Source organism: Acipenser ruthenus, chromosome 4 (assembly GCF_902713425.1).
Source record: "Acipenser ruthenus chromosome 4, fAciRut3.2 maternal haplotype, whole genome shotgun sequence".
Lineage (NCBI taxonomy): Eukaryota > Metazoa > Chordata > Actinopteri > Acipenseriformes > Acipenseridae > Acipenser > Acipenser ruthenus.
The window spans coordinates 99,848,847-99,874,104 of NC_081192.1; positions in this window are offsets into that span (position 1 = coordinate 99,848,847).

The window sequence follows — 25,258 nt, forward strand, 5'->3', positions numbered from 1 at the left end:
ATGCAATCGTTTTGTTTCAGAATAACTGAGCAATGTAATGTTATTTTAAGACCCCCTCTTTCTGCTGTTTCCCAATTGTGACAACCTTCATAGAATTCTGTGAAAATGTGTCAAAACAAGTTGGTAGCACATATAAAGCTTAAAATTGTGCTTGGGGGGGGTTAGTGGCGTCAAATAAAAGGGCATTTTACAGGCGCATTTTAGTTTAACTCCAGACGTATTTATTCAGTTTAGCCAATGAACCCGTGTGACTCAGACCCAAAACATTACATTTACAATACCTGGATTGGAATCAAAATAACGTAAAGGTTATAACGGTTGGAAATGTGGTTAAAGTTAAAACCTCCCATCGCCCCGGGGCTACGTTTACCAGTAAAGACCGTCATTCAATGCTTTATTCACTGTCTGCTTTGAAGGCTGCATTTGATTTGGTCTGGATTTGACACTGCGTAAATTACGTCTTGGTTCAACCCTTCTTTGTCGTGAGTGTTTGATCTTTCTGCTCAAAGAATAATCTTCCAGAGTGAAAACTAAGTATAATTTAAAAGTATTCAACGTTAAGGGAATAATATTTTCTGACTGTATCTTATCAGCATTACCTCGAGAGAATCTCTCTCAAATAAAACGTGTATGGTTTATTTGACGACTCAGACTCGGATTAAAGTTTTACTTACAGCAAACATATATTTTAAATATATGTTTGTAGTTCACATCCACTGCGTTTTATTTTTATAACCCAATGTTTAAATATCCCGAAGCTGCGTGTTTACACAATTTGAAAGTTAAACGAGTGGGATTGTTCTTGTTGATGTTAACGCTGGTAGAAATGCTTTAAAAGTGAAGTTACTTGCCAAAACTGGGTTGTTTAATGGAGCTGGATTGTAGACCCGGCTCGTGTACTTGAATTCCCCAAGGACCATTAGCCTTGTAGTAATAACAGTCTCTGAGTTTAAACAACTAATGTGGTCAGTGTTTTGTTAACAGTTTTCTCTTACTGCTAGCTTTGTAGGTCACCCACTAGCACTGGACTGTGATTTGTTCGCCGCTCACTATATACTTTGAGCTATACAGACGCCAGTCTTGTGCCCTATTTAAACAAGGCATTCACAAGGAGACTCCCCAATAAAAGGCGAACAGGTTTATTTACATCAGCAGTCTTGTATAACAATAGGCGGCGGGGCTGTTTGTATTGACATGCAAACGGTCCCCGTGTCTTACAGGTTTCTTGAATTAGTCAGTTTGTTTAGCACTGGCTGTGAAGAATACCCTCTTTCATCATCAGTAGCAGATTTATGAAGCTATTATCCATGGTTATCAGTGATTAACTAGCTATCTGAGAATTTCTATTTACTACTGATTTTCAGGAAAACAGGTACAAGTTAACTCTTTCAGATAGTAAAAAATAATAATATAACAAGTTTATTCGTACAGGATTAGGTCAGTCTGAAACCCAACCCCCAACCTTAACTATACAGTAAATAAAATGTGGGTGCTTTATTTATTTTTTTAATTAATTTTAGCCTCTGCTTGACAGCAAAGCTGAGAGAAGGAAATAAATACATGTTTAATTTTCACATATTCTTAAGCTTCATTCATTAATGTGAATTAAACAATATAAGAATACTTCAAGTCTGTAATTCAATTGATGACTGTTTATCTAGTTTAATGTCTAAATCCTGGCTGTTTTTCACCTAGAGAGAAGTCATATTTATGTAGCCAAGTAGGCCTATTAGGCAGCCCCATTCCTCAATACTTTTTCTGAAACAAACATGACGGTAAAACTTTTAAATACTTTTTTTGTAATACTTTTTTGTGTTAATACAATGATATATGAAATAGCTTGCAAAGAGCTTCTAATAGTCTAGGCTGAGGTCACTAAAAGAATCAATGAGTATCAGCAAAGGCTGAAAGATGAACCGCTCGTTATGAACAAAACAACAACACAGCTTACTTTAGTTTAAACCAAAATGTGTGTTACAAATCTCAAAGTGTAATTTTTGCTTACTGATTTGGCTACATCCACTGAATATAAAGTAAATACACATGTGTTTTTAACAGATGAGCGACTTTCATTCGAAGTCCTGAAGAGGTCATATGTGAATGGATTCCATAGGCTTGGCAGTCTTTCAATACATTAACGTCTTTTGCCAGAAAATACTGTGGTGACACTTTATATTACCTAGGCAACCATTACCAGTAATTACAGTTGTTATAAGATAATGCCAAGTCATTTTGCATTATTCCATTTGATTACCTAACGCTAGTCTCATTCCTAACCTTAACATAAGCGCTATGAGTGGTGCAACCCTGGAATAAAATGTATAGAATGAATAGATTCACTGTATAGGGAAAAACCCCAATTCAGAACCACTTTATTCTTAAAGGCCTTTGTTTTATCAACAACTGAGATGGCATTCACGCTAACTATTTGCTAATCTGTCTCCGTTTCACCTATCTCTTGGAGTATAGGTGAATGACAATGGATTAGATTCATCTGCTGTAGTAAGACTCCTCTAGATTACATTAGAAACATGCAGCCCCCAGAGAATAGTGGAATATGACTTGTACTGCCCATGGTTACAGTAAGCAGGATCTTGGTGCAGTTTGACAGGTCCTGTTGAAACAGCGAGACGGGGGTGAACTTGTCAGCTGGAGGCTTAGCCAGACATTCTCACACCATGAAGGATTCTCAGGTATTAAACACCTTTGCAAATCTGAGCCTTCTCTGAACTGGACTGCTTTCTTCCTGCAGGCTTCACCATGTTTTCACTAAATGCTGTATTAAATTTAGCCTAATGGAAAAACCAACTATTCCTAAAATAAAACTAAACAAAAGAAACAAACATACATGTCATTTCTCTTTTTCAGTGTTGTGGGCTAGATTTAATCAAACTTCCTGACCTAGGAGGGCACACCCGTACACAGCACTGCATTAGCAAACCATACATATACTCACCGACAGTTGCTTTCTGCAGTGTTTGACGGTTCTTTAGGATGATTGATGTGGTTGCTCTTGATGTCCTAAAACCAAACCAAAACCCTGAATCTGGTCAAATAGTTTTAGACAAATTAGTTAAAGTAGAATACATAGAAAATATTAAATATATTAAATATTAAAAAAAAAAAAAAACAACTTTTGTAAAATATGTGATTATAGATAATGTGTATATTTAGTTTTACATGGAATAAAACATTACAGCATCATTTCATTATCGTAACACAGATCAAATGACAGGAAATTCCATGTAAGTAAGGATAGAACAAGAGAAATAGCTATAATGTCTATTTAAAAAAGCTTGTTATAAAAATAAAGTGTACATACTAATAGCAATGCAAAGCTTGGGTGCATGCTGAAGGCCAGTGATGGGTTTTATGAAGCAAGCTGGAAATCACCCAACGTTTAACAACACATGCTTAAGTACTACTTGAATTCAGTATCTAGCCTGAGGACTCCTTTATAAAAAAAAAAGAAAGGTACTTATGGTGAAAGGAACCGGAATGAAAGTCAATAACCTTTTCTGTTGATTTTTCTTTTATTCCTGCCAATATTTTAAAAGCCACACATATAGACAGCGACTTGTCATTGACATTGTTATGTCTGGGTATACTGACTATGAGGTAAAACGTTTTGGTTTTGTATTGTTGTAAACTAGATCAGCTTCATGCATTGCTCTTGACGTTGTCCGATGACAGAAGTATTGTAATAATTATATAGGGTACAGAAAACTCACACTATGAATAGCATCCCATATTAGAAGTTTATGCTTAGATCATTATCTATCGTGCTTACTAACTATGCCAGAAAAAAAAAAAAAAGATTTCAACCACTGGCTTTGAATATCACAATTTCTGAAGTGAGGTGGTTTGAAAAATGACCACTAAGGATGTGGAGCTGTCATTTGTGTCCCCTCTGAAACTATGATTTTGTATAAATATTGTCTGTTTAATAAATCCCATTTGCCACAGTTGCAGAGGGGGCAGATATTGCAGTTGCACATCCCACATGCCCTTTGTAAAATCACCGCACATCAGATTTTTTTTTTTTTTAAGCTGTCACAGTGGTTGAAAGATGACAAATAAGGATATGACGGATATTAAAGTCAGAATCATTGCTGGTTAGTGTTGTGGTTGATTTGTTGAGCTCTGACATTACACATTCGTTGACTGGAATTTGAACACTGCTCATGAAATCAAGCTCAGGTATCAGCTGATCAAATAGGCTTTGACAGTTCTGACACACTCTCCATCCCATCGATTTCACTTCCATTTTCACAGCAGATCGTAAATGGGAATGTACAGAAGATTGAATTATATATAACAAGTAGCTTGGGTCCATTGGGAGGAGATGCAGATACAGTATCACTGAGGTGAGCTGTTCTCCTGTTGAACCATGTGTCAACATTCATATAGATGAACCTTAATGGGTAAGAATAGAATTCTGGTCAAATGAATTGTGCAGTTTTGAATGGAGGGATACAGTCACTACAGGAGAGGCCAGCGGAGCGTTTGGAACTCAATTGGACATACATCTGAATGTACTATGAAAATAGCTGCATGTCTTTGACAACAGACATCCGCCCAAAAAGAGAAAGAGAAATAGAAAAAGGAGATATTGTAACCCAAGGACACGAACAAATACATTTATATCCGGGAAAAAGCAACAGACAAAAAGACATTTGAAGACAAGGTAAGAAAACATAATGATTACAGGTAATTCAATACAAAATAAATAACAAAAGAGGCACCAACGAAAGATTATTATTGGTGAGAAATTCATAAAAGAAATTCAGCTGAACATGGGGCATATTTTTAATATTTCCCAGGGATTCAAAAACAAAATGCAGTAAAATACATTTTATAACCTGCCAGGTTATACTGTACAAAATATATCGAGGGATCTAGATCTAGTTCTTATGTTGCCCTTCATGTAATTACATGGTAATTGCACATGTGGTCACAAAGAAGTTACATTATGAACATAATATACACAAGGACATGATGAACTACTGTGTTACTAAGCAGCCATTGGTGTACATGAGAAACAGAAAGTAAATACTGCATAAGCCTAATTGCAGGTTTCACTTTTTTTATTTTATTGCTGCAGATGAGACGATGTGCAAGGAGATCCAGCGTTTTAACCCAGATCATACCGTGAGTGAAAAGGCGTGCAAGGATTTAACACTGGGATTAAACCCTGCCATATCCTAACCCTTTGCTCTACACTGCTTCACCTCCTTTTACTCTTCATTCTGACCCCTTTTAGTTCTGTAACTTGTGTTTATGAGCACAGGAGCACCAATTGCTTCGTGTAGCGTGCATCTCTTAATTAGCTCTTTATTGTGGAATCAATCAGAATTCTTTAAGAATGGTTACAGGCATTTAATAAAAACATGTGAGAGCATGGCTTAGTTACATTAAAATTCTCTTCCCGATTTCATCATGATGCATCTCGTAAAAATGTATGTACGTAATAAATATGTTTAATTGTATGTCTGTCCCAGGTCACCGAAAATGGGTCAATTCACAGTCTACTTTTACAGTTAGAGGTTCAATAAAAAAAAAAAAAACGTCAGCAATTCTGGTAACCTGATAGTGTCTTAATTAGAGCTAGAGGGGGAAAGACAGATTTACAGTATTCTACCATTACCACAGTGCCCCGGATGTCAGAAAATAATTAACAGCCCCCCCCCCCCCCCCCACCGTAAATGACTTTTTAAGACCCCTTGAGAAACGCTTCTTTGTTTGTTCCATGCAGTTGATAACGTCACTCAAGGATACTATTCATCATCCTTGTTTGTATATTTCCATTAGCATTGCTCTCATTTTTATGGCTTGATAAGAATTTGTATTTTGGATTCAAGGACACTGAAAAGACTGCCAAGGCGTTCCCCTTTGGTTTCCAGACAAATGATGGAGTAGCTGTGATATCAGCCTGCCAGGTTTTAATGACCACTGACTTTCTTATGATTCCAGCAACCAGGAAATCATACATTCAAAACATGGACAAACTGCACATAGGTTCTTAAAAGATATTTTTCAGAACTTCCTGCCACTATAAAATACTGTATTGCTTTTCTAAGAGTAGAAAGTGTACCCTTTAGGCATTTAAAATAGCCACAATAGTCACGGTTTGTATTTCCCATACCATTTGGTCTATATTACTGTATTATGTAAAAATGCGGAAAGTTAACAAATTATAACTTGTGTTTGAAGTTTGAAGACCACCTCTGAGACAATTGGGGGAGAGTTGAAGGAACTTTGGCACAAACTATTCTTCTCTCCACTGTCAAGGCAAAAGTATAATCTTTACTGTATTAAATGAAAAAAACATAATATCATTAGACTGAAATTCAGATGAAAAATACATTGGAATTTTACACCAGATGGATTTCCAAAGATATCCCATGGGACTACATGCAGGTTACAACTGACATCAATATCTACGACACTCCTGTGAAATGTGAGTATATTCAATGTAAGATTGATTAGTTTCAAACAGCAATATGATTCATATGATATCATGAGTGGTCAAGTAAACTATATGAATAATATTTTGCAGCTTCTTTAAATAACCGATTCTGCAAACATGATTTCTGCAAAACTTCTGATACTACAGTTTCCTGGAAACTACTTCATATGCTGCAGCAATCAATATGATGTTGATTTTCTTCAGCCACATAAAATAAAAGAATTTGAAATAGCAAAGTATTGATCAGCCATGGAACTGGCAAACAGAAAGCTGCAGAACACACAGACGAACCGATGCAAGGTCACTGCAGACCCAGAGAAACAGAAAACACCAGACAGTACTCTGAGCCGGCTTTCTTAGCTGCTCTTTTTCAACTCAAACACACACATTCAAAGGCTACTGGAGTGTTTCTCTTTGTAATTGTGCTTCTCATACCCAGTACTTACAACACTGTGTTCAACATTGTGCACTTTATGATGTGCATTGTTCTATTTGCATCATGGCACCAAACTGTATTCAGGTACCTTAGTACCTTAATATCCATAGTTTTATACAGTATATTCCCTTCAGGCACTGCGTGTATAATTGTACCATTCCTATACATGTATCTATTTTATAATGCATAATGCTTTTGGCAAGGCAACTTCTTGAACTCCATAGAGTTCACACAAACTGTTTTATAAATTCTATAAATTCAATAAACAAGTCATGACTGAAGGGAATATATATATATATTTTTTTTTTTTACATTTCAATTTTGTCAAACCCAAAGGTTTATCTTTCAAGCCGGAACTTTCATACATTTTTTATATACAGTACTATTTTTTATTATCCATTATACTCGGCTAAAAAACAAGTGTGAATGGCTAATTATTTATTTATTGGTTTATTGTGTTTTTTTGAACAGAGCAAAAATAACTAAGAAGAAATAAATTATTGCTAAAACAATATGAAAAACAAAAACTGGGGGGGTTCCCGAGCAGAGCCTACGGTAAAGGAGCTCTGTGTGGAGTGCAGGACGCGCTCTATAGTCTGGACGTCGCCGGTTCGAGTCCAGGCTATTCCACTGCCGACCGTGGACGGGAGCTCCCAGGGGGGCGGCGCACAATTGGCAGAGCGTCGCTCGGGGGAGGGAGGGTTAGTTCGGCCAGGGTGTCCTCGGCTCACCGCGCACCAGCGACCCCTGTAGTCTGGCCGGGCACCAGCGGGCTTGCCTGTAAGCTGCCCAGAGCTGCGTTGTCCTCCAACACTGTAGCTCTGAGGTCGCTGCATGGTGGGTCTGCAGTATGAAAAGAAGCGGTCAGCTGACGGCACACGCTTCGGAGGACAGCGTGTGTTCGTCTTCGCCACTCCCGAGTCAGTGCAGGGGTGGTAGCGGTGAGCTGAGCCTAAAAATAATTGGCTATTCTAAATTGGGAGAATATGATAAAAAACAATTGGCGACTACGAAATAAAAAAAAAAAACTACAACTGTATATTTAACATTGAGTAAGAAAGTATATACTGTACTATGGTGTAAACAAATCAATGGTAAAATATTTGAGGTCTAGTTAGATTTATTGCTCAGAAAGGGTGCTGCACGTCTGAATTCTCTGTTTTCAGTTGATGTTTCAGGGGATTGACTTATTTAGTTCTCGACTTTTAGATTCCAGTTCTCCAATATGCAGGAAAAGCCAACACAGTGGTAATGTGAGCTTTCTGGAGTTGAGGGATGATGTGAGTCAAGCCTTTCCTACAGGTTCCTCATCATAGGGGCAAGGCAGCAGTTTAGTCTCCATGCCCATCCAATTCTTGCAGCAAGCCCTGCCCAGAGCCAGTGTTGCTGAAATCTTTTTTTGTGGTCTGGACTTCACAAAGACTGAACAGATTACCTGAGGGTTTCTTGTGGTTGCTCAGTGATCTCTTCTAGATGGTGACATCATAAAATTATGCACTGTGACTACTGTTATTTAAATGAGATATTCCATGTGTCACAATTTAATGTGCAATCACTCCTTGTTGCCTTCACAATATCCCCTTCGGTCACGATTTTTTAAATTACATTTTTAGATGTAATTTGTGTGAACTCTATGGGTTTTGAGAAGCTGCCTTGCCAAAACTCTGAAAACAAGTCTATGCATTATAAAATAGATACACAAATGGAAAACGTAACATTGTACAATTGTGCACTCAATGACCGAAGCGGATATAGAACAAGTTCAGAACTTGTAGCAGAGTAAAAATAATTTGCTAATCTAGAATGACGACTGTATTTGATGGTGCATTACATTTCATTTGATCTGCGCACGAGTACAAATACCAGAAACCAAGCAGCACGGACCTTATGTTTATAGATTAAGCAAGGAACAGACATGTGCAAAGCAGAGACTGCTTTTTGTTTTTCACTCTTAAAGTAATTAATACGTTATCAAAACTACCTCAGGGGGAAGGGTTAGGAACTTGAACAGATTCCAGATGGTGGTAGGTAAGGAGAAGGTTAAATATAAAGTATATACAGTACCAAGGGGTGTCCACAGCAGCCCATTATTTTGCAGTTTCCACCCATTATCTCTCTCTCTTTCTCCTGGCAGAATAGCAACAGGTTACTGGCTTTGTGCACTACCCTTCTTCATTGTAATCATACAAGGTCAATTAGTACTAAATCTGCCATGTCCACAAAGGATGCAGGATGTTTTCAAGGACAAAGGATGCCAGACTTCATTTAAGAGGGACGATGCAGATATTCTTTGAATGCCAAGTAGTGATAGATGAAAAGCACTCTCTGTTGACAACGCTTCACAGTCTGTTAAATGTCATGTTGTTACATGCCATTCTCATTGCTGTTTGTTTCTTTATTAATTTGATCATTATTACACATTTTTGAGTGTGGTTTTGTGATGTCTTGTAATTTTGGAAGTGTAAAAAATAGGTTATTGTATGCTTGAGAACCAACTTTGAATAATACTAATCCTGCTTTTTAAAACTTCTGTGAGGCACAGATTTAATAATCCAACAGCCCCAAGGCTGTACTTCTCTAAGGCTACTCTTGCTGAATAAATCAATCAACAAGCATTTTGCACCTCTGTGATAGCCACTGATTGTAGAAGCATATGAAAAAGCTGTTCTAATTGATCCTCTGCACACAGTACCTCTTGTACAGCACAATAACAGGACATATCCATACAGAATCAGTCAAACTAAAGAAGGCTGTTACAGTGTTAAACTAGAGAAAATCACATTAATCCAATAGGTTGAAACTGCCACTGAGTTGTTGCTGAGTTATTTATATAAATGTGGATGCAGTTGCTTGCTGTATGCTTGTGGGTGGCTTTTGTTGTGTGTTATGGAAACACATGCTGAAAAATACATATCGCAGCCTTACCCCTGTACAGAGCATAAGGACTGCACTTGAGGGACCGGTCCTTAAGTCCCCATTATGGTGGTGTTTTAGGATGTGTACCACAGTTCACTAGGAGTACTGGTAAGGCTGGTACTTTTACTGTGAGATGTACACTGGTTGTGATTCAATTGAATTTTTGTTGCATTGACCCTCAAACAAGCATCTGATTGTGACTCTTCATCACTGCAGTTCAGACCTGAAATTGAACTTTAAGCTGAGGGAACACAAAGCCACTTTTTCAGGAACAGTGGCTTGAATCCTGGTTCCAGGAGACCGGGAGACCTAGTCTGAGTCAGCTTTGCTGTATCAAACCCCAAGTCTCCTCTGGTGTGCCGTGCAGTGGCCTGAAACATAGTCTCCTGAAACTAAGTTCCAATCCACAAACTGGTTTTGTATTCCCTCAGATTTAGACTCAAAGACTTCATAATATCCCATTGCCATTCCACTTATCCATTGCCTCTAGATGTGGGACCTCTGTAATGTGTGTAATTAATCCATAGAAACCCATATGACAGTACTACAGGTATATATACTTCAGCACTGCCAGAAATCATACAGTCTTCCAAAATACAAAACATTCTATATTGCTACTGGCAGTGTTATAGTATCCTATATTAGTTTTCACAAGTGAATCCAAGAATTTTCATTAACTGCTTTCTGTTCTGTTTCTTTTTCTTTTTTTTATTTTTACTCCAATGTAGTTTGGATCAACCTGAAGTGACTTGCGTATGAACCCGTTCCCAAAGGGTTCAAACCAAACCAGTGCCTCCCAATCTGTATGGATCAAAACATTCTAGCCAGTCAAAGCATCCAGCTGGCTACTTCCAGGCCATAACTGCCAATAAACTGACCAATCATTTTCCTGCATTTTTTTATTAATGGGATTCAATTTGATAATTTATTTAGTTAAGGAATGCGTAGCTGGTGTTCTCTGAACACTACCATCTGGATGCAAAGCTACTGTAGCCAATAAGAGTGAGTCTTATAAACTGCAAACAGGAAGCAGATGCATTGTGATTAGAGGCACGGATGTGATGACAGGCAATGAACCTGTGCACTGAAATGAGTCATTAATTCAGAAAGGTTCTAATGAACCTGTGCACTGAAATGAGTCATTAATTCAGAAAGCTTCTAATGAACCTGTGCACTGAAATGAGTCATTAATTCAGAAAGGTTCTAATGAACCTGTGCACTGAAATGAGTCATTAATTCAGAAAGGTTCTAATGAACCTGTGCACTGAAATGAGTCATTAATTCAGAAAGGTTCTAATGAACCTGTGCACTGAAATGAGTCATTAATTCAGAAAGGTTATTGTTGTTTTGTATTGGTGTTACAACACCTACAGCAACCCCACAAGTACTTTTTTTGAATAGATACATTCTTCATAACATGATTTGGTTTGCTATTTAAATAGGCTGTGAAGTATATATATATATTTGAAGATCCCTTTTTTATGCATTGAACATTAATTAAATACGGTTTACAATAACTCTTGGCTCCTTTTCATATTCATAAGAACCAGGTTTAAAAAACAAACATACATCTATTTAAAAGAAAAGTTAATAATTGACATGCAAAAACAAATAATCAAAAGCCTACAATACCACAAGAGATCAGGACAGACCTGGTGGGCAACCTCCCATACGTGCCTCATACACTGTATGAGATGAATATAATGGGCAATGCCTAGTGGCCACAGCCAGTGTATTTTGCATATAGGCACAGGCACTGTAAATTGTAATATATGTTTCACATACAATAATCTTTAAACATAGTATGTGTACATTGGGAAGGCAACAAGGAGAGACTGCACATTAAAGGTAAACTGGATTACATATATTTGCACTTTATTTATTTGTAAATGTGTTGGTTTGTGTGATCAGTCTAGAATACCTTTTCTTTTTTTTTGGTACCTAATATTAAAGTTACACACAAAATATTGCCACAAATCAGAAACACCTGCTTTGAAAATAATAGTAATAACAATATCCATAATATTACTACTACTAATAATAAAGAAGTACCTATAGCTAGAGCTATCTATTCTGGCAATCGTAACCTTCCAGCTAATGAGAGCTTACTTTTAAATGTCACTTCATTTTCACCTGAGCAGGAAAAAAGCTAAATAGATTATAAAAGTCTGCTTTTCGAATCTCAGGTCACCAGGACATAAATACATGAAACAGAACAGCTGGAGTTTCAGCTCATTATCGTTTTTTTTTTTTTTTTTCCTTTTAACTTCGAGGAGTCTTACACTGAGCTTGATGGTCCATCTTTATTTTTTTAAATATGAAGCAGGATTATAACACTGTCACTGTGCTCACATCCTGTGATTACATCCCTTCTGATTTCCACAACTCCTAATTTCACCTGTCAAACGGTGGCATGATTGTTTTGCAAGTTTTGGACTGCTGCTCCTTGAGTCGAAAAACAAACACGTTTCGCTTGTAACCTGAGTTAGGATAAGTAGGATACCAGTGTCCACTACATCACACCCTTGACAGTGGGCTTGAAGTAAAAGAAATATTGATACACACAACAATTAAGCACTGCCACAATTACTGTTCATATTGTATATGCAATACAGTATAGGCCCTTATCAATCACAACCCTTAAAACAAACAACAGTTATTCGGTTCTTGGTAAGAGTATGCAGGGTTTCAGAGACCTTCATTAGTTCAGCAAATCAGGTGAAGACACACCCGTGGTACCAGAGGCTGTAGGACTTAAATAGGTAAAAGTGTTTATTCAAAGTTTCACATTTGGGCTTGCAGACATTATTATTCCAAACAATCAGAAAGTAGGTCACTGTGACTTTAAAGCCCTTGCAACCAATAGCAGGTACAATTGAATGTTTCGTTCTCAAGTTTAAACAGATAAACAGAAGGTGCTTTCCAGCGTCACAGAGGAGAGCTTATGTTAAGTACATCTAAGTAAAGTTTGTGAATTAAAAGCGGTATAAATGAGGCTAGGTGGAAATACAGAGTTGCAATGCTTAAAGTGAGGTCTACACCTAATACAACTTTCAATTTGTTCAGATATATCTCCATGGGGTAAAGATACATTATATTTTGCATGTTTAATACTCTTTATATAAAGACCACTGTCTCTCCAGCAGATGCTGGAGGAAGGTTTAACAGTTTGATTGTTGTCTCTATTTGGAATTAAAAATCCAGACCTACGCCTGATTATAAATAACCAGATGGTCTTTGTGAGAATGGTTGGAGCTGCAAACCAAAGTAGGTTATTCATAGTACCACAGATGTGTAATTTTTTTTCAGCAACTGCACAGAATGAAATGTTTTAAATATAAAACCAGTAAGTTCAATCAATATCATATAGAGTTTTACAAAGAGAATTTTGGGGGAAGCAATGTGGAACTCTATCTACCTGTGGCAACGCTTGTTAGAGAACTTAGAAACTCTGAATGAAGTTCACAGCTCAGCCGGTTGGACAGTCAGGAATGACCTGGCGCTAACTGGGTGGGCCAGGTCCTTGTTTTGTTAGGCACCTATCCCAACCTAGAGTATTTTTTTTCTATAAATACAAAACATTAGTAGCAACAATCAAAATAATCCCCAAAAAAGGCCATTTCGGAACATTCAAATCACTGGAGATTTCGATTCTCTATGGTAACCAGACAGAGAGAGGAGCGAGTGAAGCAAGTATAAACTATGGAGGGGGGCAATTGCGCCCACAGTGCGAGAGATTTTCCAGCTCTACTCCCCACTGTCAGGGCTGTGAGCATGCTGTAAAATATATACCACCCTTCATACAGACACAGACTTAAAACAATAAAAAAGTATTTAAGTAATTATTGTAAATTATTCACAAGTACACTGCATATAGTTTCTATTTTGACAATACTGGTTTATCTTGAAGGACTTTTCAAGGGATATGTGCCTGCCTGTCTGTCTGCCTGCCTCATGCTTGTCTATCTGGGGTTGAGTCAGCCAGTTTGCTGCCATGTTGTTCAATGACATACTGCAGGTCCCTGTCAGCATTGCCATGAGGAGGTCCTTTGGGCTTATGGTAGTGGCGCCACATTTCTCCTCTCCAGCTGGGTCTGTGGGACTCAAGGGCTCGCAGATCTCACATAGCCTCCACAAAGGTAGCCAGCCTGCGCCAGAAATATACTTTTGTTTTTTGTGGCTTGGCTAAATCAACCATGGCTAACGTTCAAAACCAACAGACTTCTAATCAAATGGCATCACTGGAAGCAACTGTCACCAGATTTTATTTTTAGCTGTCATATGCTTTATATCTGTACTGATATATAATTATGTGAACAAAGTCAGAAAAGGACCTATTTTAATGATTTAAACAGTAACGGAATTTTGATCTGCATCCGTATGGATGAAAATGCACCTTGATTTCAACATGTTGATATCAAGTGTAGAGAGCGTCATGAGTGAGTGAACACTGGGGTGTGGATGTGCATATTAACAACTTTATGTGCGTATTAACAACTTTCAGGGTGAGGTTTAATTAAGAGATGAGTTATTAATACTAGTTTCCAATATGTAATAATTAGGATAAACCCCTTTTTATATCTGTAGCATTCTTTTTTTATACATTTTAGCACTGAAGTACAAACAGTAAAACGCTTGTATTGCGTTGTTTACAGTACAGTGCAATTAGCAGACAGTTGAGTTTGAGATTAATAGTTTTAAGGCAAAAGACATTGTATCAAGCAATGACAACCAAGTTACTGGTTCCTATATATATATATAAAATTTGTTTTTAATAGATTCAGTTTGTTTTATGTATGAAATGAAACAGATCCAACTAGTTTTTATGTATATTGCAATTTGGTAGACAACACTGTAATGAAATGATTATTATTATTAGTAGTAGTAGTACAAAGAACACCCTGCAGTGTGAGCTTCTAAAAGCTCCTATAGCTGAAGGCAGCACAGATTATAAAACAATGCTTCTAGGCACGACACAGCCTTTTACCTGGCAGGAAATGTCAAAAGCAATCCTTTCTTAATGTGACTGCTGGGTAACAGATTGTGGGGGATTAGTAATTGTTCTGATAATGGCAGGTATAATTTACTTTGAAAAGATGCCTTTCTCTAAGCAGTGTAAATTCTGTGTAATATAATTCCAATACCAGTTTGGGCCAGTTGTATGTATCTTCTAGACATAGCATTACAAAGACACTACCTTCCCAGCTGCTTTTCTTTGTGGCAAGAGAAGTTGCACTTACTTTATTTTTTTCTTCTATGTTATTTTTGTGGGGGCTTGTGGCAGGGCTGGGGTCATGCAATAAGTAAGTTGTTTATTGTAAATACGAGTGTTGTGATTGCAACATGCAACGTGTGTATATCCGAGGTTGGATTTGTGTGAACTGCCCTAGAGACAGGGAGTTAGTATCGGGATAGTAGACCCCACCCAGTATAGTGGACAGGTGTGGAAGCGGGACCTCCATTTGTTAGTGGAGTAGCACAAGCCGTCGTCACAGCACCTTTTATTTGATAGTTTTTTGAACAGTGTTTTTCTTGCCTTTTGTACGCCAGGCTGTATGTCCCCAGTGAGCTACCGTTGCTGGTAGCGTCACATGGGGTTTGTCTGTACTATGTAAATAAACCTGCGTGCCTGCGGGGTGTGTCAATCACAACCTTCTAGTCTGCGTCTCCTGTCAATCAAGCAACAAACACACATCCACGTCATCTAGATCATTCAAATCAATCATTAATTTCAAATACATCTTCCATCACGTGTGTCCCCTGATACATGTGGTGACTGCTGGATTCGCTGCGTTTTGCTGAGTCAAGACGGGACATCCGGAGGAGATCGAGATACATCGGAGAAGAGTTGGGACCCACCCTGTCCCCGAGATTTTTTTGGGGGGACAAGGGCAAGCCATGAGTGAACCTCGGCAGCCACCGGAGGCACTGCTGAGTGAGTGCGAGAGGGAGGAGCTGCCCTCCCAAGAGCGAGAGAGGGAGGAGTTACTGTCCCCGAAGGCCAAAGTAGGCAGGGCTGCCGGCCCCAAAGGCCAAAGTAGGAGTGGCTGCTGTCCCGAGAGCAAAAGGAGGAGTTGTTATCCATGAAATGGAGCTGATGTATGAGAGAAGGAGTAGCTACTGTTCCATAAAGGAGGAACTGTCAAACAACTCCTGAGGGCCAAATTGGGAGGAGCTACACTCCCAACAGCCTTAGGAGGAGGAGCTACCGGCCGAAGGTCAGAAAGAGAGGAGTTGCCGTCCCCAAAGGCAAAAATGGGAGGAACTTCCGTTCCGAGATCCAAAGAGGGAGAAACTGCCGGCCCGAAGACCAGCGAGAACAGCTGTATGCTGCGGAAGGAAGCGCAGCGGAGGCCAGGCAGGGTACCGCCAGCCGTGGTACCCTCCACGCAGCCAAGACCGTTAGCGGCCGGGAGTTTACTGGGGTTGGGGTTTTGGAGTGTGCGGGTGTATAGCAACGCCATTGCCAGGTTGTTGGAGAGCAAGCCCGGGGCATGCGCTACAACAGGGCCATCCTCCGGAGAGGAGCACCGAAAAAAAGGGCAAATGGGATACTGGGTTTGTGGGGTAGGCCGAGAGGTGAATAAGGCTCCCAGTGTAGAGGCCCTGGGGTCGCCAAGGGGGATGTAAGAGCGCCCCCATACAGAAGCCGAGGAGTAAGAGCTAACGTTGGGGTCAGCTAGCAAGAGCAGGCCATCTCATGAGTAGCAGAGGCTGCGGAGCCCCAGTGTTACCTCCCTCCCACCCATGTAAATAATGTATTTGTGTAAGTCATGTATTTATGTGTTATTATTGGGTGGATTATCGAATGAACCCTAAGGGTAACATTCTGAGGGGGAGGGTATGTAGCAGGGCTGGGGCCATGCACATAAGGAGGGGGCTTCTGTAGTTGTTTATTGTATTGAGTGTTGTGATTGTGTAAATAAGAACGGGATTGGTTTTAATGGGTAACCTGACGCTCTGTGTGTAGCAGCCTGCCTGCTGTGTTAATAGCTGCTGGACCGAGCAGCGTGTGTGTTTGTTGACCAGCTGCTAGCTTCTAATCAGCAGGGTCCCGATTACGGCTGCTGTAAGCCATAGGGGTCAGAGCGCTGCTGCTGCCGAAGCATCGGTCTGTCTGTGCTGCTGAACGATGGGTTCAGGAAACGAAGAGACCACCTCTAATGGCGGTCATGTGTATATTCAGAGATCGGGAGGTGGTCGGGGGTTTGTTCCGGGAGAAGGAAGCTGCAATGCACCAATGATTGTGTGTATATCTGAGGTTGGAGTTGGATGAACTGCCAGAGGAAAAGGGAGTTAGTTTCGGGATAGTAGATCCCATCCAGTATAGCAGACAGGTGTGGAAGCGGGACCTCCATTTGTTAGCGGAGTAGCACGTGTCGTCGTCACGGCACCTTTTATTTGATAGTTTTTTGTACAGTGTTTTTTTTTGCCTTTTGTACGCCAGGCCGTATGTCCCCCATGAGCTCCCATTGCTGGTAGCGTCATGTGAGGTTCCTGTACTCTATGTAAATTCAAGCAGCGAACACGCATCCATGTCATCCAGATCATTCAATCAATCATTCATTTCAAGTACACCTTTCATCACGTGTAATGAGTCCCCTTTTACAGGGCTTTTTTCTTTTCCTTTTTTAAAATAGACTTTAAGATAACTGGCAACCGATCTAATTGCCAGGCGCGGCAGAGGAAAGTATCTGTCTGCTTCAAATAAACAATGACGTATATGTTTAAAATGATCACAGGCTCGCCACAAATGAATAGCTGAGTGGAGTTCCACGAGCCATGTGACTGCTAGAGTGGGGGCTGTTGGTTGGTCACCCTCTAATTTTCAGGATTTTGACAGACTTTCAGGCCTTACTGCACAGTCTCTGGGGCTCCACTTAGCTGCCTGCGTGTTGGAATAACAGCTTTGAACATGCACTTCAGTGGGCGATACCAAAAAAACACGACACTCAAAATGTAGTAGTGATGATTTCATAACTACGCTCCTTTTAATCCCAGGTTCAAGATACCATTAGTCATATCAGAAACAATTATAGGATTTGCCTTAAACAGCGGTTGCTGAGTGCTTCTACAAAACCAAGCAGCACCCCGTTTTTCAATGCTTCAATCTATTTGTTTAAACCTGATTAACGCTCATAATTTGATGCTTATTACAGTATCTTTTTTTCAACTTTCAGTTGTTAAGAAAATATAGCAGATCATTCTTAGATCAGGGTTTCCATGTGATTATTTTCTATATTTATAGCCAGCCCTTTTCATACCTCCACTGTAGATTTCAAAAATACAACCCTGCTTCATGACTGGTTTCATTTATTTCCCTGACATAACTTTCCAGAGCATCTGTAAAATGTATTTTAAAGTGAAAGCTAATCAAACTATAACGTACGTTTTTGCTGTTACATTACTATTGCAGAAAGACTGTACAACACAGCCAATAAAATACAATGGGCTTACCTGGTCCTAGGATTGAAATCGGTTCTGATTCATAGCTCCCTCGGTTATAAGATGGAACACTAACTAATAAACGAAATAGCCATCCACAGGATTTCCTGGAGAAGCATAGGATTTTTTTCACGACTCTGTTAAACTAGACTGCATTTAATTTTAAGCATGTTAATAATTCATTAACTACTGAAATTCACAATGGGGGACATACAGAGTAAGGAAGTCAGTAACTACTGTTGCCTGGCTACTAAAGCACTGTTTTTTAGTTGGCCACATCAATATAGTAGCTAGTCTACTAGGAATCTGAGCTCCGGAGTGCCGCCTAGCTGAAACCACAAAGACATTTCCTGACTCCCATGGTGGTTTCTGATGAATTTGTCCACAGATTGTTGTGGTTCTGTATAGTGGTGCACTTTAGGAAGGGGTCAAGATGCCTGAAAGTCATTTCAGGCTTAGAAAAGCAATTTAAAGGTGTTGTAGCTTTTAAATTACTCTTAGTTCTTAACGACTCCTTTGAGTGGCTTCATTGGAATCTGGCTTTCATTACCCTGAAATATTTGGGAATGTGTGTATTCACAAAAAAAAGGTTTTCGAATGCTGTCCTTATTTTATTAGCATATCTGGTATGAAGACAGGTTTGATGTAGTGCTGTACTCCAGGCCTTTCAATTAACCACAGGATCGGATGACCTTTTACAAGGTACCTGTGAACCAGCGCATGACTGCCTGCAGTAAATGAGCAGGACCAAAGGAAAATATTAAGATCGACTAGTTTCTGTATAACATGGAAACATTTGATATATTTTACTTGAGACAAAGACAGTCTTACTGATACTGTATGGAAAAACCTTTATGACATCCCAGTCCTCATTCCTCTAGAGCAGGGGTAGGCAACTCCAGTCCAGGAGGGCCACTCCATATTTAACAGGTACAATGAAACAAATGACTGCTTCAGGACCTGTATGGAGGTTTAACTGGGTCAATTAAAATCACGACTGTAACAAAGAACCTCGATTATTATGAGATCACAGCCAAGGCATTGGTTGTCTAGTTCACACTCATATGCCACATGCAATTGTGATTTCCAGAGTCTTACTGCATATGTTGATAGCTGTATAGCAGTGGTGCTGAACTGTTTGCATTTTCATGTGAAGAGAGTGCATGCACTGTATTTGCTACAATGTCCATGTCTAAAGGGTGCACGAACTAGCTGGAATATCTATTCTTGGACCATAGAAAAAAAAACACCTAAACTCATAAGCTTAAGAAACATAGTCTTAGACAATGTTATTTTTAGATTTCACAAACTTTTAAAAGGAACCATGAACCAGCAAAGGATAGTTTTATTTATTTTGACTCAAAAAAGGTCCAGTCACCTTGGGGTTTTGTTGCTTGTTCTAAGTCTGATGTAAGCACTGCCGACCTCTGGTCTATTCAGAAGATGAATGCTGTGCCATTAGGATCCTACAGGAAAAACAATTGATTAACCAGAAATCAGAAACACATTGCCAGATCTTTATTGGTGCTTATTTGGGGCATGGAAACAATTACATGTCTATCTTTAAAAAAAACGGCTGTTGTTACAGAATTGTTTTTGCAATATTTTCCAAGTCTGAGGTTCATATTTTGCTAAAACCTCCAAGTCTACCAAAGTCATCATGTCAATCCAAAATTATACAGAAGAAAACCTTTTATTTAAAGTATTTGTAGCCGATTGGTTGTTGACAGGAAAGTAGCCTGTGAAGGTGTGGGGACAACTTCACTCTCCTGGTGGAATGACCCAGGAAGTACAAGACCGTCTAAAACATGACTTGTAAACATAGATTTATTTAACCTAGTGTAGTACCAGACATCATGTTTAAAATACAAATACAGGTGGGCTGCAACATGTGTTTCTTTCTAACCTGCACATTTCAGACCTATCTAAAATGGTTGTGCATGGCAGATACATTTTATTCTACTATGGTGTACGCTACAATTACTTTAAAGCCCATGCATCAGTTGAAGGTGCCAATCTGGATTTCAGTGTTCGCGCTAGGCCGCGCCATTGCGCTAATGCCCCCGATATAAAAAATGTCCCGCTGAAATTCTCTTAATGCGCCCGTGTGTCACCCTTCCCAGTCTAGATGCAATACCAATACACAGTAAATTAATGCATTTTGTATTAACATGACATGTCTGATGACATGCTAATCTTTTTTACTTGTTTGTTTACACTTGCGTTTTCATAATTAAACTCCCGTGCCATTATTCCTCAGTCCAATAGAATGCGCTCACACCCTCCCTGGTTACAGTGAGTTTCACAGTAAAGCCTGGACGACAACATCAGGCTTGTTAACAACATGGCCCAGCACAAATATAACCTTGTATCCCTGTTACACCCGACCATTACTTCTGGAAGAATAAGTAGTCAGCTTTGGCAGTGACTGTTGAAATGTATGCAATTATATTTGTGCTTAAAAATACTGTGAAATTCATCCGCTGTAAACTTATCTATTTGCTAGACAAAATATCTGTCTGATGTTTGGAGATATGGATTGATCTAGCAAGTGAATGGGAGAAATGTGTACTTCTGTGTACTGCAGTACAGTTTATAGACAAAGTGCAGTAGATTTGCGAAACAAAAACCGCATCGCTGATTTAAAAAAAAAGAAAAGAAAAAAGTAGCCTACAGTAACGTTATAAAATATGTGAAATGTGTCTTTTCTATGACAAAAAATGCCAAAATTCAGGGCCAAAATAATTCAGTATGTGTTAAGCACCAACTGTCTCTTGGCCATTTCGCCAGCAGGCCTATAACGGCATGATAAAAAAAAAAAAAAAAAAAAAATATATATATATATATATATATATATATATATATACATATATACAGTGTATGTGATTTTATACAGCACTGTATATAATACATCTTGCATTGAGATAACCCCACTGGAATCGGAATAAAGGAAATTATTAAGTACTACAGTTCACGTGCAGTCACGGTTTTGGTAAGTAGCATTTTCAAAACCATATCATTATGTGCAGTATTAAAATATAGCAAATCCAGAAAACCAACGAAATACATATTGTATATTTGACATTTTATTTTTAGTGTTCTGTGTAACACGGGCCATCGTTTAACCTTGAAAAAAATTAAATACAGTACCTGAAGCAGACATACGCGTTTATCATTATTATTTATTTCTTAGCAGACTTACAGTCATAAACAAATACATTTCAAGAATCACAATATAAGTAATAATACAATTAAGAGCAAGGTAAATACAATGACTTTGGTTCTAGCAAGTACAAGTATGACAAAATAAGATTCAATAATGGAGCAGATAAGTGTCATCATATCAACAACATCAACGTGTGTTGTAAAAATAAAGCAAAAATTGTTTTGAAAACTGTCCAAAATATTTATTTAGTACCACTTGCCAATCTATTGCAAATTTTTATCATGTAATCAACGTTTAATCGCGAACACCAGACTGATGTGCTGCGACAGAGCGTTCAGTGCACACATGATTAATTTACATATTAAATATGTACGTTTTAAATAAGTCCTGTTGTTTAAATGTCATATAAACAGTTGGGCGGTTACTGCAGTCTGATTGGGATACAAAAAAATGCATATTTTATAAAAACTAAAAGCCTAGTCTTTAACTCATTTTATTTCTTGTGTGCGCTCGTGCCTGCAAATCGATATTTAGTTTTTTGTAACTTAAGTACTATTGGTTCATTTCAAAATACAGAATGTATGGCCAATCAGAAATCAAAGTATTGCCATGCGGTCTAATTTGACAAGCTGTTACGTCTGGTGTGAGAGTAAGAGTTTTTGTATTGCTGGCTCAATACTAGTACATTATTAGCACCGGGCGATCAAGACAAAATACTGTCAGAGATTAAAAACGCCAAACATGTCTTGCGACAGAAGCTCTCTCCAATTTCCCTGCCATCATCAGTGATCTGTGTGGTAACAAAAAGGGACATCCATCACACTGATAAAGCGTTTTATTATTATTTTTTAATTGGCATCAGTACTGTACATTTTAGTCACCAAGAATTTAAAAATGCCAATAATATGTTTTCGTAATGAGGTCAGCTGTAGAGATGCGTGGATAATGAACTTATCTTTGCCTAATTGTCTGTAATTTTATTATCAATAAAAATACATGATTGCCATTTGCTATCATGGAATAGTCTGATGTCATTTTTGAGTGATTGAGGCTAGCGCTGAGGCATTTGTTGATTTTAATTAATTAGTAATTACAATAAAATGATGTTGATGTTTCCAACAACTAGAAACCTGTTTGATGGACTGTTTTTATCCAAAAGTAAATGTATATATATATTTCCATTATAATACTGTAACTTTTATAATTGTATCCATCACATACTCCAAGGCTTGTGCGTGTTGTTGTATCATGTTATTGTACAGACTTTTTCTGTTTTCATTTTATTATGACTATCTCAGATGGGGATACGAGGTGGACTACATTTTTTTGGAAAGGGGTACCTTAAAAAGACTGAAAACCCCTGTTCTAATGTGATTTGGTACAATGAATATCCTCTACTCAGTGATACACCAGCGTCACCGTGACACATTTCCCAATATTTTCCCCAAAAGTGACAGTGAGTATTGTAGAGACACCTTGGTTGTATCTACAGCGTTACAGTTTTATTTTTTGTTCAGAAACAAAAGGTCAGTAAACTCTTTTGGCATATTTAAAACAAACAAAAATAAGAAATGGTGGTTGGTTCTAAATCAAACATATTGACCCCCCTCACTGAAGAAAATGTCCCCCCCAAAATTTTGAGAAGGGGCCAGATTGACCCTCTGTCTGTAAATCCTGGAGCAAACACTGGGATTTGTTATAATAATTTCCGTTTTTCCGTATTTTTTGAGCAACTTGCAAATTGGTAATTGTCATTTACTATAGTTTCACTGGGCAGAAGAGGCTTATCCTGTGAAATGATATACCACAACCATCATCCTAATGATAATGCTGGATCTTTAGTTGTACCTTGCTCCATGGAGAACAGCATTACATTACAACACCATATACAATGAAGCAGAGTACCCAGGGAAACAAAGCAACATAACTTTTAAAACCATAGCCACCCCAATACAAGATTGTCATTACAGTGTACATGCACCCAAAACCATCATGTTATAACCGTACTGCACCGTTCAGCCCCTTTTCAAAACACACTGGCTGCCCACTTTAAAATCCAATCGACTGTTATTACAAAACCAACAAAATGTCAAAGCATACAGGCCATAATATAATCAAAAGGTACTAACTTAATTGGGCATTTTCGATTAGACCTCTTCCCTATTCCCCTACTTTTGCCTGATTGACTGGTGGAGGGGTGAGTCAGTTTATCAATCTTTACTCCCTTTCCCATTCAACCTGTACCCTTAAAGTTTTTGGGAGCATAGAACAATTTAAATGAATTGTCAAATCATGGTATTGTGATGCTCCTGGTGTTTGCTGCCATCAAAGTCTCCTGGATCAACAGTTAAAATAAAAACTTAAAAAATAAATTAATTTCCCTGGACTAGATGTGAGTCCAGCAGCAGAAAGCAGCTTAGCCAGCCTCCCCTCTCATTACGCATTGCTCCGGAGACCACAGCAAGCCCAAAGCACAAGCACCTGAAACACTGGGTCCTGTATGAGAAGAAAGGCTGTTCATAATTGAATAAACACATCTCAAATATAGTTCAGCATATCACAATCAAAGGCTGCAGTGCAATACAATCGTGTGAGCCTTTGTATTTGTCCTTGTAAGGCAAGACTTTATGAAAAACAATTCTATCAGCCTCACGCAAGGTCATGCATTATCCAAACCATGGTACGAGTGGCTTGGTTTATAAGCATGAGTTAACTGCCGGTGCTTTGCAATGTATAGCAGTGCTCTGTTTATTCTGTGCATGCTAATGCACAACTTCAAGCTGTTATGTTTTAAAAGTCCATAACATGTCTTCGAAGACTCTGTGCAGATCTGGACTTGCTGGAGATCAGAGTTAGGACTGGACTTGCTGGAGATCAGAGTTAGGACTGGACTTGCTGGAGATCAGAGTTAGGACTGGACTTGCTGGAGATCACAGTTAGGACTGGACTTGCTGGAGATCACAGTTAGGACTGGACTTGCTGGAGATCACAGTTAGGACTGGACTTGCTGGAGATCACAGTTAGGACTGGACTTGCTGGAGATCACAGTTAGGACTGGACTTGCTGGAGATCACAGTTAGGACTGGACTTGCTGGAGATCACAGTTAGGACTGGACTTGCTGGAGATCACAGTTAGGACTGGACTTGCTGGGGATCACAGTTAGGACTGGACTTGCTGGAGATCAGACATTGGTCAAGGGAGTCTAATGTTAGGTCCTGTTAGCACTGACAACTTAAATGCAGCACAATGCTATTGTATGTGGCAATGTAGTTGTTTTGATGCAGTAACAGTACATTAGAAATATTGTAGTGTTTGTTTTGGTAGGTCAGAGTCCCACATGACATTTTAGCTTATGTATGGAAGGCTTGTTCCGCTTGTTCCACCACAATCATTATGATGTTTATGATGAAAACCATATGTGTGAGAGAGACTGAGACTGGCTTCTATTTTAAAAAAGTTGACTTGCTTGCACTCTTTGTGTATGATTGTTAAAAATAACATATTGTGAATTATTTGGCTGGCATTTGTGAAAACATGCAGACACAAACACACTGTACAAGACAGACAAAAAGCAAGTAAGCATAAAACATGGAGGAAAAATAGATTATGCTGAAAGCTAATTTAAAACTGCCGTTGCTGCTGGCAGACTTTAATATGCATTGTCCATGAACGCTGGAAACCCTGCATTTACCTGTCTGCCATGGAAATCAACATGTTATACAAGAAATCAGACCTCAATGCTAACTTTGACTTCACGGTTATCATGGACTACATATTACACCAATTGCTGTGTAATATTTAGTTCCCTGTGAAAATTCCCATTTC